The sequence below is a fragment of the Coturnix japonica genome, chromosome 2 (assembly GCF_054131305.1).
Source record: "Coturnix japonica strain WE chromosome 2, WE-NBRP24, whole genome shotgun sequence".
Lineage (NCBI taxonomy): Eukaryota > Metazoa > Chordata > Aves > Galliformes > Phasianidae > Coturnix > Coturnix japonica.
Window position 1 is genome coordinate 86,265,746 of NC_140664.1, and position 14,844 is coordinate 86,280,589.

At 42.7% G+C, this 14,844-nt stretch overlaps 1 protein-coding gene across 23 annotated transcripts in view; it reads left to right on the forward strand.

Moving 5' to 3' along the window:
• CTNND2 (catenin delta 2) overlaps positions 1 to 14,844 on the forward strand; it is a 587,225-nt gene that overhangs the window by 195,696 nt on the left and 376,685 nt on the right. For 9 of the 23 annotated variants that reach the window (XM_085537865.1, XM_015854429.3, XM_085537866.1 and 6 more), the window contains exon 1: positions 1,814 to 2,055. The exons of the other annotated variants lie outside the window; for them this stretch is intronic. The gene's annotated coding sequence lies outside the window, so the exon portion shown is untranslated. Of the gene's footprint in view, positions 1 to 1,813; positions 2,056 to 14,844 lie in introns of those variants that run through there. 23 annotated transcript variants of the gene reach the window in all.

A 14,844-nucleotide genomic window follows, 5' to 3' on the forward strand; every position in this document is an offset into this window, starting at 1 on the left:
AAAGAAAAAGATTTGAATATTGAAGTTTTTCATTCAGATTATGAAGAACATGGCTAGGGGCTATACTCCAGATGTTTGGAGACGTTTGAAATGATTCCTGAAGAAGCAATGTGAAAAGGACAGGCCGTGTGCATTTCCATGGATTTAAAATGAGGTGAATGTTAGTATAATGGCTCGGAGATAACCATTCATGTGCTGCTTAAGTGCTACAAAAATCCTGCACATATATCTGAACTCTGCTCTCAATATACCAACTTGAGGGCAGTAAGCATTATTAGAATGCCTAAAATACATTATAGAATTTCCTGCTACTTCTCCCTGTCTAAACTTTCAAAGTTTGCACATATTCAAAATACAAATAAATAGAGCATCAACAGAAGACATGGATATCAATTTTAAGTGTATAGGAAATGCTGTGATACAGAAATGCATATATTCTAACATAAAGGGTATGTAGGTTTGAAATGAAGACTTTTCTTCCATTTCCAGCAGGTTTATATGAGATAGGATCTCCTTACATAAAGATTATTTAACAACTCTGTCATGATTCTGTCGTCGTCCATTTTCATCAGTGACCTCCACAAGAGTGAAACCTCTTTGTATTTAATAGTTAGGATGAATTCCTCTATTAAATGTACTGCTAGATTGCATTATTTGCGCCCTGCTGCATTAGATGCAATGACTATCTAGTGCCTGTTTCATTATTTTTTCAGCAGAGCATTTCTGAGATGGTGGCGCGTATTAGCTCCATTGAAATGAAGCAGGACGGCCATCCACAGTGTTTCAATGAAACAGGACGTGCTCAGACTCCTGCATAATTAATCACCCCTTGGAGACGTTATTTCATGTGGAGTAGATTTTCCTCTATTAAATTGCCATTTATTTGTGACCTTTAATTTATCATAAACAATCTTCTCTCTACATCCCAGGCAGCAAAGGAGAACAACGGTAAATTGTTCCATTGTTCTCCTTAAGTGACACTTACAGCTTGGCGGCATTACAAAGGAGCGAGTGTGTCTGCAAGTCAGGAGCTGAAAGGCATTTTTCATCCATTGCCCCCGGCAACATTTTACCTCCTTGAAGTTTTAAGAATACGGTTAATTGTTGGGATTTCTCCATCCAAAAGTCTTCAGGAGGAAAGCTAACCGCGTCCTTTCCTCTTGGCAACATCTGCAAGCCTGTTAATGCTTCAACACCTGGAGGCGCTCAAGGCCAGGTTGGATGGGACCCTGGGCAGCCTGACCCGGTGGGCGGCAGCCCTGCCCACGGCACGGGGCTGGGGCTGGCTGGACTTTGAGGTGCCTTCCAAGCCAAACCGTTCTGTGATGCTATGCCTGCCTGCCCTCTGAGCCTGTGGAGACTCTTTCTTCCTTCAAACCCTGAAATGTTCCCCTTAGTACATACCCCGTGTCCACTAAGATCGAGCACAACTGAGCCCAGCCTCACTGTGATGTTTAGAGAGCAGACTGCTGAAATGTGCACAGAAATCTTATGGCTCCAACCGCTCCCACATGGCTGGCTGGTACAGGACAGCAGGTGCCTGGCTGCTGCGATTCAGAGAAAAGAATGGATCCCTCCCAGCAATAAAAAAAGGGCTTTTTTCCTTACAATCTGAACGGAATATACAGTAATTTTAAGAAAAGGCTGAAATTCAGGCCTATAGCCCAGCTTTTCGCTCTCTGAGCTCAACGTTCGCGGCACAACTGTGGGGACGAAGGGCGGGCAGCGGCGCTGGGCGGGGCGTGTGGGGACGGTGGGAGGAGCTTGGGCTGATGAATTGTTGGTTCCAAGGCACGGCGGGGGTACGCGCGCCGTTGCCATGGCGGCCTTTGTGCCTGGCTGCGCCGGTAGCTGGGCCCGGCACGCGGAGCGGCTGAGGGCGGGGGGAGGCGGGGGCGGGCCGCGCTCGGCTCTGGCTTTCGCCTATTCTCAGCTCCCGGCATGGCCGGCAGCGAGCCCCGTCGGGTTTCCGCTGCCTATTTAAGTTTCACCCCTCCGGTGTCCGCAAGTGGAAGCGGTGTGCTGTAGGGTGGACGCAGCGCGGGCTGCCCTCAGGTAAAGCTGGGGGCGGGCGGCTCTCGGAAGGGCTTTGGTGGGCGGCTGCTGCGGCGCATCGGGCGCTCGGAGTGAGTGCTGCGCTTCGGGATGGGGAGATGCTGGGCGACCTGATGCTGTTGGTCGCTCGGTTCTTTCCTCGTGTTGGGGTTTGCTCGTTTCTTTGCTGGTTGGTTGTTTTAAGTAGTTTTTGGTTGGAAAAGAATATCAATCGCTCCTCCCCGCGAAACAAAACCGAACCAGCGATCCCTCCCCGCTAAAAAAGAAACGGAGCAAATCTCTGAGATAGTTGTTAAAGTCCATCAGAAGTGAGAAAGTCAACGTTGCTCTGCAAGGATTCGTTCATGCCCTTACCCGGGGTGGTTGTGGCTAGGAACCTCACTTGTTTCAGTCCATCTACGGCAAAGCTTGGAGAAAATCTTTAAAAATCAGAAATCCATTGAAGTAAAATAGCCTCTTTCTTGCCCCCAGATGTTCCTTTATTGTAGCAGACTTAGAGCTTGAAGACCTGTTGCTGTGCTCTCCTACCCTAGAAAATCTTCCCAGTGAATGCCTGTAGTCAGCCGTGGTGATTGATGTCTTCTTTGTCAGATTGTAATACTGAATAAGTGAGAGCGGGATTTGCATTTCCTATAATTCCCTGTAACCTCGGAGCCTTCAGTAAGCTTTTCAGGTCGATTTAAGTGTAGGTGGCTCAGCTAATTTGAAATTCATTACGGAAGATTAGTGAAAATAATGCATGGTGCTACTGAAGTCCCAGGGAAAGGTATCTGACCGTCCCAGGAATTAAGCAAGTGAATTCTGTGTGCAAATTAGTTATGTGATAAAAGTCCAAACTGCCTTTACAGACAGATCGGTATTTATGGTAACAGTGCGTTTTCTTGCTTGATCTTTCGGCTCAATTCAAGTGAAATATCTAAAATTCTTAAGGGGCAGAAACAAACAGAAACCCCACTGTCTTGTACCTACTGCTAATGGAGTGTATAAAGCAGGCTGATATTTAGTATTACTACTGACTTGGTATGCTGCAGGATGTGTTATTGGGGATTAACCCTATTGATTGGGGGTGCACTTGTCAGTTTACAGAGGTAAGCAGTACCTTTCAAAGTTCCATGCTGAATCAGGCATATGACTCTGAGGGATTTCTGTTTTGTTTTCACCATAATAGATAGTTGTTATTAAATTTGCAAACTATTTTTTTTTGTTTGTTTTTATATCAGACTATTTTATTGTACAGCCTTTTGATAAGGAGAGGTTTGCATTTAGTCTTTCCCCATCACAGAATCACACAGAATTGTAGGGGTTGGAAGGGACCTCTAGAGATCGAGTCCAACCCCCCTGCCAAAGCAGGCTCCCTACACCACGTCACACAGGTAGGCGTCCAGGCGGGTCTTGAATATCTCCAGAGAAGGAGACTCCACCACCTCCCTGGGCAGCCTGTTCCAGTGCTCCGTCACCCTCACCGTAAAGAAGTTCTTCTGCACATTTGTGTGGAACTTCCTACGCTGAAGTTTCATCCCACTACCCTTAGTCCTGTTCCCAAATCCTTCCCTCTGTCTTTCTTAGTGTATTCCAGAGTGTTCAGCATTATTAAATCACCGTTAGATGTTCAGCCTCTTAACATAGCAATAGAAATGTTTTTATCACTGATCCAAGTTAACCCAACTTATCTTATTGACTAGTTTGTGCCATTGGGTTAATAATTTTTAATGTGATTACTGAGCTTTTTTTGCAATCCTTTTGAGTCGGTTGTAGTGTCTCAAAGCGTTCTTGTTACTGTGGAATATTTCAGTCGCTTTCTAATTCTTATATTATTACTGGTTTTGGAAGTTAATAATGAGAGACCTCCCATCTTCCTCTGTAGTGGAAGGTGTGAAGATGCTGGTTGAGTCGGCATTGTAGGCAAGATGTTGATGTGAGCCAGAACCAGTTACTGAGGGACTTGGCAAAAACAAGTACCTGGAGTTGTTTCGGGACTTGATTTCAGTCTTATTCTCTAAAGCCCCCCATGTCAAGTGTAGAAACCCAAATTCGGTGACATCCCTAATAGAGTGTGTGCTCTGTAGAGCCTAGTGCAACTGATAAATATTTCAAGAAGCTGAAAGTTAGTGATACATTTTAAATGCACTGCTAGGCTGAGATACTTCACAGTCCTTTGCATACACATTTACATTATTCATTTGTGCTGTGCAGGTAGATAATGGGCCAAATTTATCTTTGGTATTACTCCACTGATTTCTGAGTAGCTGAGCTAATTCAACCATACGCGTACATCTTGATTTTATTTTACTTTATTTTTTGAAGTTCGAGGCAAAGTTGGAATTACTTCAGTGATTTTATTGTAGAGGTAGAAGTTGTTTATGTAGAAACTAATGATGTAGCAGAAGCTTAGGCATTCTTTCATTAAAATAATCATAAGCAGAAGGTATCATTTTTTTTTTCTTCTGCCAGAAAACCCCAACATGTTCAGTGTTCCAGTTGCTGCTCTAGTCGTTTAGTTGCTGAACCCTGAGGGAACTAACAGAGGTGGGATAAAACCACTCCGGTGGCGCAGTGGTAGGAATGCCGCTTTGCAACACCAGAGGCCCGGGTTCGAATCCCCCTGTGGCGCAAGTGGTAGAAATGCCGCTCTGCTACACAGGAGGCTCGGATCCCGGGGGTTGGACTCGATGATCTTCTAAGGTCCCTTCCAACCCGCACAAGACTGTGATACTGTGATACTGTCTGCCAGTGGGAAAAATTCATTCTAGTAACCAACTAAATTAGAAGATCTCAACACTCTTGTATCATTGATACTTACTTACAGCAGCAACTTTGTCTCTGTTTTAAGTAGCTTTCCCCACAGTGGGTCTGTAGGTAATACTAGTGTGCTGCATTCGTGTGTGTGTTGAAGTGTACAAGCTGAACGTATAAATCTGCTATACAAAGTTGGTTATTGTTTTGTTGGAGTGTTCTTGCTTTTTGTCTTTTTTTTTTTTTTTTTCTTCAGCAGTGATTAATGTTGCAGGCAATAACTGGGGTCAACTTAATGGGAAATTTAAAACATTTCTTTCTGAGATCCAAAGCGGTCCTTTCAGACAGCTGCTAGCAGAGGGTATCATGCCGATACAAGTAGCTTCTGTCAGAGGTCTCGGCCCAGAGGTGGGAAGCTCTCAGAATGGTGATTCCATTAATTGGCCTTTGAGAAAAGCTAATCTGATGCTTAAGGCAGACACCTTGTCTTCCTAGCCTTGAACATATGCCCTCTGTAGAGGCACGGCTGTGAATCTATCTCAGTCTATCTTGACTGCAACAAGATTGTGAAGATTTTTGAGGATCTGGAAGAAAGAGCAATTAGAAACCCATCTAGATGTCAGCTGAGGTAAACCTCTCCTTGCATGACCTACATCTCACCCCTTCTAATTACAGTGTGGGGATTGCTTCTCAGAGGTCCTTGACTTTACAGCAGTGGAGTGGGGCAAGTCAAAACTCGGAAGCACATAGAAAAAAAGACCTAAAAAATTAGAGTATTACCTGAGAATTATCAGTGTTGTGTATAATTTGTGTTTAGACAAAAGCTCGAAGTTTTATTTTTAGTGGGTTGGAATATTTTGAAGCTTGAATAACTTCCACAGTGTTAGAAGTTGTTGGAGAAGCTGGGCTTTGGAATGCTTCTCCCTGCTGTGCTATCACAGTCTTGTGCAGGTTGGAAGGGACCTTAGAGATCATCGAGTCCAACCCCCGGGATTCGAGCCTCCTGTGTAGCAGAGCGGCACTTCTACCACTTGCACCACAGGGGGGATTCAAACCCGGGCCTTCTGCCACTGTGCCACCGGAGCTATGAAAGGCTATAGGATATTTTTGGGCCTGGAATAATCCACTCATGGGCAGTTTTTGTTGAAGCTATAGGCATTGGAATAGATATTGTTTCATTTGGTGAGTTGTCGCACTGAGTCATTTGGTGGTCAACCATCACTTGGGAAGATGTCACTTGTTTTTTCTTCAAGTGGCCTTTAGTCTTCCTGATAGTGATAAATATTATATATATATTTTTTTCTTTAAAGGGGGACTTGCATTGCCTGAACAGGATTCAGTGAGCTTGTATATACAGTGTGTTAAGATGCACTGTTAGAATAATACAGGTTTGTACTGCTTCTAACCATTCTCTTAGGGTCTCACAAGTGAAGTCTAATGACATTTGTGCCTGTAGTGGTAGCAACTGGTTCGTTTGGAAACTGAGGGCAGACGCCTTTGCTTTCTAGTACATAGAGACTCTCATTCTGGCACATTATTTCAGCTTAAATACATACCTACTGGTTCCTTGTTAGATTTGCACAAGCCATTGCTGAGGGATGCTGCTGGCTATATACATGCTGTGCAGCATAGTGAGAGAGGTAGGCTGCTGCAGCACAGCACAGCAAGCTCCATAGGAAATGACAGCATCCCTATGGCAGCTGTAGTAGGTGCTTATTTCTCATTTGTGAGGCTACTGTGTCTTGTTGTGTTAGTTTCCATGTGGGAGTTCTGAGATCCCGCGTGGTCCAGTTAGCCTCTGCCACTTGATCCCCTCTCTCCTTTGTTTTCCAGTGAGTTTATTGGTAACTTTTCAATTGTAATAGGTGGTTCTATTTTTATTTCTTACCTGGGCTGTTCCACTACTGAGTTTGCTTTTCAGTGTATACAACTTCTTCAGCCTTTCTTAGGTGTCAGAGCTTATCAACGTGCCAAAGGGACATGCCAAAATCTAACATAAATTCTCTTGTCTAGGTATAAACACTCATCCATCAGCAATAATATCACTGATGCAATTTGACTAACAGTAGATAATAACACAAACTAAATAGATGACATTCTATATTGTTTTTACTTTTTGTTTACTGTTGTTTTAATAACTCATCTTTAGATGGGTCTGTGTTTTACCACAGAGCCCAGTCTAGCTCGTACCTCCTAATGTGTTTCTCTTGGACTTCTGAAGCTGTTTGTTGTCATGTGCTGAACTCTAGGCTATGAATCTGTAACTTAAAAAACCTTGAATTCTTTTCATGCAAGAATTGTTCAGAAGATAAATGATTTAAAGTAAGAAGATCTGCTGGAAGGGATCTTTCTTTAAAGAAATAAGGTTTTTTTCTCTCTCCTTCGGGGATGTGGTGTTATGCATCAGCACTGGTCTAGTTTCAGAACAGATGTCCCTTGTCTGCACAGCTGATTCTTTCAACTGGCTTTGGATGTGCTAAAAATTCAATAGCCAAACTTGAGATTGAGAACCAAGCATACAAATGGCTCAGTGTGAGTTTTCTGTGTGCTGCTGCTTGCGCTATGCTCCTTTTCTCCTGCTTGCTCTGCCCAGCGACGTAGTTATTTTTCATTATCTGTCTTTCCCTGACATTGAAAGCCATTATTTGTGCACAGCCAAATACTCCTCGGGTATGACTCTTTTTAAATAATTTCCTACCTAACTGATGTTCAGACTTATTCCCTGGGTCCTTCAAAACATCTGCTGTCAGTTTTAGACCCTGCCATTAGCCTGGGAGGGAGCCCTCAGTTCTCATGTGAAATTCAGTGCCATTAAGACAGCCTCTGGCTGCTGAGTCAAATAATAGACTTTTGGTAATTTGTCTCCAGTATTTCCTTTGTCCTACCTAACCAAGGACATGCAACAAAGGCCAGAACAAGTTCTCAAATTGTTTAAAACGAGGTACTGAGATTTCCTGAAATTAGTAGAACTTAACGGACATAGGGAGGGCAGCTTGGTTGTTGGTGTTGGGAGGCACAATGGTGCCACAGTATCACAGTCTCGTGTGGGTTGTAAGGGACCTTAGAGATCATCGAGTCCAACCCCCCGGGATTTGAGCCTCCTGTGTAGCAGAGCGGCACTTCTACCACTTGCGCCTCAGGGGGGATTCGAACCCGGGCCTCTGGTGTTGCAAGCGACATTCCTACCATGCCCTTCTAGTTGTGGAAGAGGCTTAGCTGAGCGTCAGAAGTCAGATTTTCTTGGGCTTTTTCTGAACTGAGGCTTCGCAAGTGCATTGAGTCACTGCAGACACAGTAAATGAAATTGTGTATTGACATATCTTGTGGAGGAGGAAACATCACCAGCTTTATCTGCATAAATTGTTTGAAGTTGTTCATCCAGAATGATGCGATTAGAACAAGAGAAAAAAATGTGTCTTGTATATAAACTGTGAATGCCTGGGACTTCACTAAATAAGCACTAAAACACATTGGCTGTCTCTACAGCATCCTGCTCAAGCTTATTTCCTTCTAAGCAGTGGTGAGGTTTGAGGTACCAGTGGAAAGGCACACGCTCAACATCTCTAATGACTGACATATATTTGATTAATTTTTTACAGAGCCCAGATTCTTGAAAAGCCAATCACAATAAATAACATGTAGTGATACGATTAGATTAATATTTCTTCTTCTGTATATTAATTGAAAAAACATAGACAGTGGAGTAGTTTTCTTTTGTTATACTTCTGCACGTGCGAGTTTTATACTGTATGGATGCCTTATTGAGTAGCGCCCATTAACCAGATTTCCTTCTTTTGCCTTAGCTCACTTTAAGGCTGTAAGCTGTAGTGCAGAAATGCTAGTAATTTTCATCAGCAATAATGGAACTTCTGTAAGAGATATAGTGCGTTCACAATCAAAACATGAAATATAGCAAAACTGTAGTTCCAGAGGTGGGGAATTATCTTCATCAATGACATAATGGATTGTATAGATTTTTTTCATTCATTTTTTTGTCACGGAGCTTTAGCTCTGGCTGGTTCTTGCATTCAATTGTAGAGAAGATCACAAAATCACAGAATTGTAGGGGTTGGAAGGGACCTCTAGAGTTCATTGAGTCCAACCCCCCTGCCAAAGCAGGCTCCCTACACCATGTCACACAGGTACGCGTCCAGGAGGGTCTTGAATATCTCCAGAGAAGGAGTCTCCACCACCTCCCTGGGCAAGATCAGAATCCACTTCCAGTATCTCATTACCACAGGTAGCCGTGTACACTGATGGGCTGACAGTCTGTGTTTTGTTGTGTTTTATTTCTTTAAAACCAATAGAAATTTTGTTTCCTAGGTGGATTAAGTACTGTGTTGGCTGTTCAGCCATGGTTTTGCTATTGGGTACTTTGTGTGATTTTTATTATTATTATTTTTTTCTTATAAACCCTTAAACGCTAAACAGCTTTAAGCGTAACCATAAGGGGGATTTTCAAGTGCCACTGTCTCTTAGGCAGGTGCCTGCAGTTATTTGAAAGCATGTACACATTTACATACAGCACAGAACTACATCAACATTAACAATATCAAAATTATCTCTTCATTTAAACAGAGATTTTATCTAGAATGTGCATCTGAAACTGTGTTCCTCTCACAAATTGCCTTTGAAGAATGACATTTTCACACAGTTTCTAATGGTTGTGTTCACGGTAGTTTTTTACTTTGACAACACACTATTCTCAGTGCTCAACAGTAATTTAAAATCACTTTAATACTGAATTATCGTTATGAACCCCTGTAGTATATTCTAAATCAGTTGTTTCAAATATCGCAGGAGAAATGACGTGCATTGCCACGAAGCTCTGGTTCACTTAGGGCCTGCTCTAAATCAGATGTGCATTCCTTTGTTCTGACGAGCCAAATGCTTCCTTCCAGGTAGCTGGGTAGGATGTGAATGAATTTGCTTTGTAGTTGCAACTTCGGGCTGGAGACCTAAAGATAAATTGTGACTTTAGTCATGACTTTAAGGTAAGGGAGAGAATGAGAGGAAGGAGGAAACAACTTCAGCAGGCTCATGTACTACTGAATGAGGGGCAGTTTCACAGGATAGAATGTTTACTGTTTGAATTAGGAGCAAAATTCCATGTGCCTTTTACTCTTAAGGTTTCATAGTCTCATGCAGATTGGAAGGGACCTTAGAGATAATTGAGTCCAATCCCCGGGATTCGAGCCTCCTGTGTAGCAGAGCGGCACTTCTACCACTTGTGCCACAGGGGGATTTGAACCCAGGCCTCTGGTGTTGCAATGCGGCATTCCTACCACTGCACCACCAGGGCACAACAGGTATTGTTACTGCGCGTAGACAAGTAAGTTATCAAACAGCCACCTGTTTTTAGTTGACATTCAGCACCAAGGTGATCAGCTGCAAGCCTGCTCATTTGCAGAGCACAGCAGTGGTGAGCTTTGGTACAACTCAAGACCATGCCAGGTGCTGCCTGGATGCTCAAGAGGTTTTGAGTCAGTAAAAGTACATTAAGGATACCAGGAGGGCGTACTGAAGAGGGTACTGTATGTATGGGTTTATTTACGTTTAGCTTTGTTTGAGTAGTTGAGTATATTCGGTTCATGTTTAGTCTCAAATTCACAACACTGAGAAGAAAGCAGTCACTTCAAATACTTCAATATAATAATTCAGTAATTCAAATACTTCAAATATTTAATCCAGCAATGGGTTACTGGGTTGCTAGAAATAAATCCAGTCTTTTGAATACTCAAAATGTGTTTAGAACAGCAACAATGATTGTTACTGCTGTTTTCTGTTCTTACTTTTAGTTCTTCCATATCAGCACTATAATACCTCCAAACGGAAATGAGCTGGGATAAATGTAGAGGCGAGGTGTCCAGACACCGCTATCTGGAAATAACCTCCTTTCGTTAATAAGTGGTGCAGCAGGGATGGCTGTGGCGTGCATGCAAGATAAGGCAGCCAAACAAACTGCCTGGTTGGATGGAGCTTCTGGATAGACTCTGCGTGTCTGTTTGGGCCAATTCTGAGCGACTTTACTGTTCAACCTTTTGTCCTGCCTTGACCTCTTGTCCCTGATTTGAAGTTTGTATGACAGGAAACAGTCTAATTTTTAATTAATACTGGCTGTTTGGGGGTGGGAGAAGGTGCAATGGTAGCAGTGCCGCTTGCAGCACCAGAGGCCCGGGTTCGAATCCCCTCTGTGGCGCAAGTGGTAGAAGTGCCGCTCTGCTACACAGGAGGCTCGAATCCCGGGGGTTGGACTCGATGATCTCTAAGGTCCCTTCCAACCCGCACGAGACTGTGATACTGTGAAAGCAGAAATGCTGTTTATAATATCAGTGGAGCATTTATTCAGACAAAAGTGTATTTCTCAAGCTTGTGCACAACCTGTTTGTGCAAATTTCTTTTAAACATTTATTTTTAATGTTCATTGAACACTTAAAACAATGGATAGTCTTTTAGTGAGGTGAAATGAATTGTAGAATTGAGCCAATAGGCTTTGCATTTCTTATTGTTTTTGTGAATGACAGAGTAGTTATAAAATGGAATAATGCTTTTTTATTAATAAAATGAATGCATCTCAGAAGGGAGCTTTGAGGAAATACATCTGTACTCCATCAGGAGAGGGGTGGTCAGCAGGGATAGGGAGGTGATTGTCCCTCTCTACTCTGCTCTTGTGAGGCCCCATCTGGAGTACTGTGTCCAGGTGTGGAGCCCTCAGTACAAAAAAGACATGGAGATTTTGGAAAGGGTCCAGAGGAGGGCCACGAAGATGATCAGGGGGCTGGAGCACCTCCCCTATGAGGACAGGCTGAGGGAGTTGGGTTTGTTCAGCCTGGAGAAGAGAAGGTTGCGGGGTGACCTCATTGCAGCCTTTCAATACCTGAAGGGAACTTGCATCCAGGAGGGGAGTAAACTCTTCGAAAGGGCTGATAATAGCAGGACTACGGGGAATAGTTTTAAGTTAAAAGAGGGAAGATTTAGGTTGGATGTTAGGGGGAAGTTCTTTACTAAGAGAGTGGTTAGGCCCTGGAACAGGCTGCCCAAGGAGGTCGTGGATGCCCCGTCCTTGGAGGTGTTCAAGACCAGGTTGGACAGGGCTCTGGGCAACCTGATCTAGTAAAGGTGTATGTTTGGTGGCCCTGCCAGGCAGGGGGGTTGGAACTACATGATCCTTGAGGTCCCTTCCAACCCGGGTCATTCTGTGATTCTGTGATTCTGTGTGTGTGAAGGGAGTGAAACTGCTTTTGCATCCATTGTGACCTTTTGGCCTTCTTTCCAATGGGAGCTCAGCTATTGCCAATTGTCAGCTCTGCCCTTACTGTTTCTGGATACAACATTCTGTCACAACATTTTTTTATATATATATTATGGAATCATTAGATACTTTTGCTGTCACCTCATGCTGGTCCCAGTTGAAGTTTTGAAGCATATGCCTGCAGGGAACAATATAACATGTAACTGTGAAAAGCAATAATGCTTTTTCTATCTTTTTTTCTTTCAGTCGAATGTGGATTTTTTACAAAATGATCAGTTTGACCCAGTTTACCAAAACATCTGCTGAGTTCATGAACAGCTTGTTGGCCAGTTCTGCCCTCTTCGGCAGGTGTAATTTCAGCTGATGGAAATTGCGATACATGGTTTCAGGGGATGTGTAGATAATGTGCCCGGATGACAGATGTATCAACAAAGTGTAGGGGGGAAAAATGGGCAGATGTTTGGTTTATTCTGTCTACATGGATACATGGACTTAAATTCACTCTATTGGAGTTTATCTGCTATCATGTTGTGCTTCACTCTGTTACACAGAAGGATTTTATAGTAGGCTGCTAATCTTATAAAGCAGTCTACCTGTTACAGCAGCCATAGTGCGCAGCCATGTCTTACTTGCTGATATATTTATTTTGATTTAGTTGGATTCCATGTTTTGTTCTTTCTTTCCAAAACCTTAAGCATTTGGTGCGCCTGCAGTGGGATGACTTTCTTTGTGGTTTTGGCATCTAGGATGTTATTCTTGCAGTGAAAAGAGAGAATAGGATACTTTGTATTTTCACTGTCAGATAGAAGGTAAATTACACACTTTTCACACCTCACCCTTTAAAAACATAACAACAGCATGTAGGTTTTTTAACTGACTTCTTCTTACTTTTGTGTGTAGTGTAATACTGTGTGTGTATCAGGAATACAGTCCATTCTGAATTGGAAAAGGAAAATAAATTGACCTAATCTGATCAATAGAATATGAGAATACTTCACAGAATCACAGAATGACCCGGGTTGGAAGGGACCTCAAGGATCATGTAGTTCCACCCCCCCCTGCCTGGCAGGGCCACCAAACATACACCTTTACTAGATCAGGTTGCCCAGGGCCCCGTCCAACCTTGTCTTGAACACCTCCAAGGACGGGGCATCCACCGCCTCCCTGGGCAGCCTGTTCCAGGACCTAACCACTCTCCTAGTGAAGAACTTCCCCCTAACATCCAACCTAAATCTTCTCTCTTTCAACTTAAAACCATTTCCCCATGTCCTGCTATTGTCAAGAATTACTTCAAGAATTATTAAAAATAATCACAAAGCTATTAGTAATTGTTCTTTGGGTCCATTTACACATATATCAGTTTGGTGGTGAATGTAGCTATCATCTGATCGAAAGGTCCTGTTGCTGTTGTGCAACACAAACAGATTATTCCATGCCTTCTGTGTGCTCCAGGCCTTTCTCTCTCCATTCCCACTACCAGGACTGTTAACATTCTGAGTCACTGTGGCTTGCAAATTTAAATTCAATTCTTTGTGAGATTAATTCCAAAATGTATCAAACTCTGATTTCTGAAACTGATGTGAATGCTTAAATAAAACAGATTCTATCTGTTGTTCATTTAATGCAGCATGAAATTAACATCTGAATCAAACAGCAAAAAATTTAGTAAACAAGTTGCAATATCTTTTGGGAGACTTCATTATTCTATATAGGCAGTAATATTTCCGACACGTACATTTTTTTCTTCTTTCTGAGCTATCCAGAACACTTTCCCTGTTCTTCAACAAAGCATTTAGTGTTCAAGTTTGTAATTAGATCGTTTGCATGTGGTAGTTGTCATTAAAAAGTTAGCATCTGTGGTTAGAGATGAGACTGGTAGCAAATGTGCCCAGAGTAGCAGTGTGCATAAAACTGCCTGTAAGCTCAATACACACAGAAGGCTTCCCTGGGTTAAGAGAGATACTCTGTGAGCTCAGTGGCTAAAATCCTATTAAACAAGCAAAAACAACAAGGTATCTAGTTCAACAGCCTCCAAGAGGTTAGGCTCCCCCTCTCTGGCTCTGATAATAGTTAGGTTGCAAAACTCTGCAATGAGATCGGGGTTAGTCTGTAATTCCTCTTGGCTTCAGACGCTGCCTTAAGCTTCTGGTAGTAGTCGCTCTGAAAGAGCTTTGTGCTACTTTCCTCTGCTAAGCACAAACTGGAAGAAGAGGTAGAAACCGATCTGCCTGTTCATGGGGTTATGAAGCTGCTTAAAGGAAAGGGAGCTGATTTCTAAGGGACTCATCTTTAAAATCCTTCCCACTAAGTAGTGTTATGACTTGGGGGGGAGGGAGGTTGCTCTCTGGAGTGGGGATAAGAAAAAAAGTAAGGCACTTTATATTCCATGTTGCTGTCAAAGACAATACAAAACATTGTTGCAAAGCTCACTTGCCATTTATTTATTTATTTATTTATTTATTTATTTATTTATTTATTTATTCATTCTTCTTGTAATATGAATGCATTCAAAGGAGGGGATGCTGATGCTGTATAGCTTTCTCTCTTTCTGACTTCGTTCTGCAATGGACATGAGCCAGAGAAATGTCTCCCTCAGTCAATGCAGCCTCTTGTTTGAGGAAATAGAGTGGAGTGAGTACAGTCACTGCATCCCATTAAATTCTTTCTTTCATTCTCATGCCAGTGACTTTGCTTTGGGAAATTATATAGACTTCACTAACCATGTAACACAAAAAAATCAGTCTTTGCCACAGTCTTTACTGAATAGAAATCAAGCTCTAGAAAAGAGAAGGCAGTATAATAAA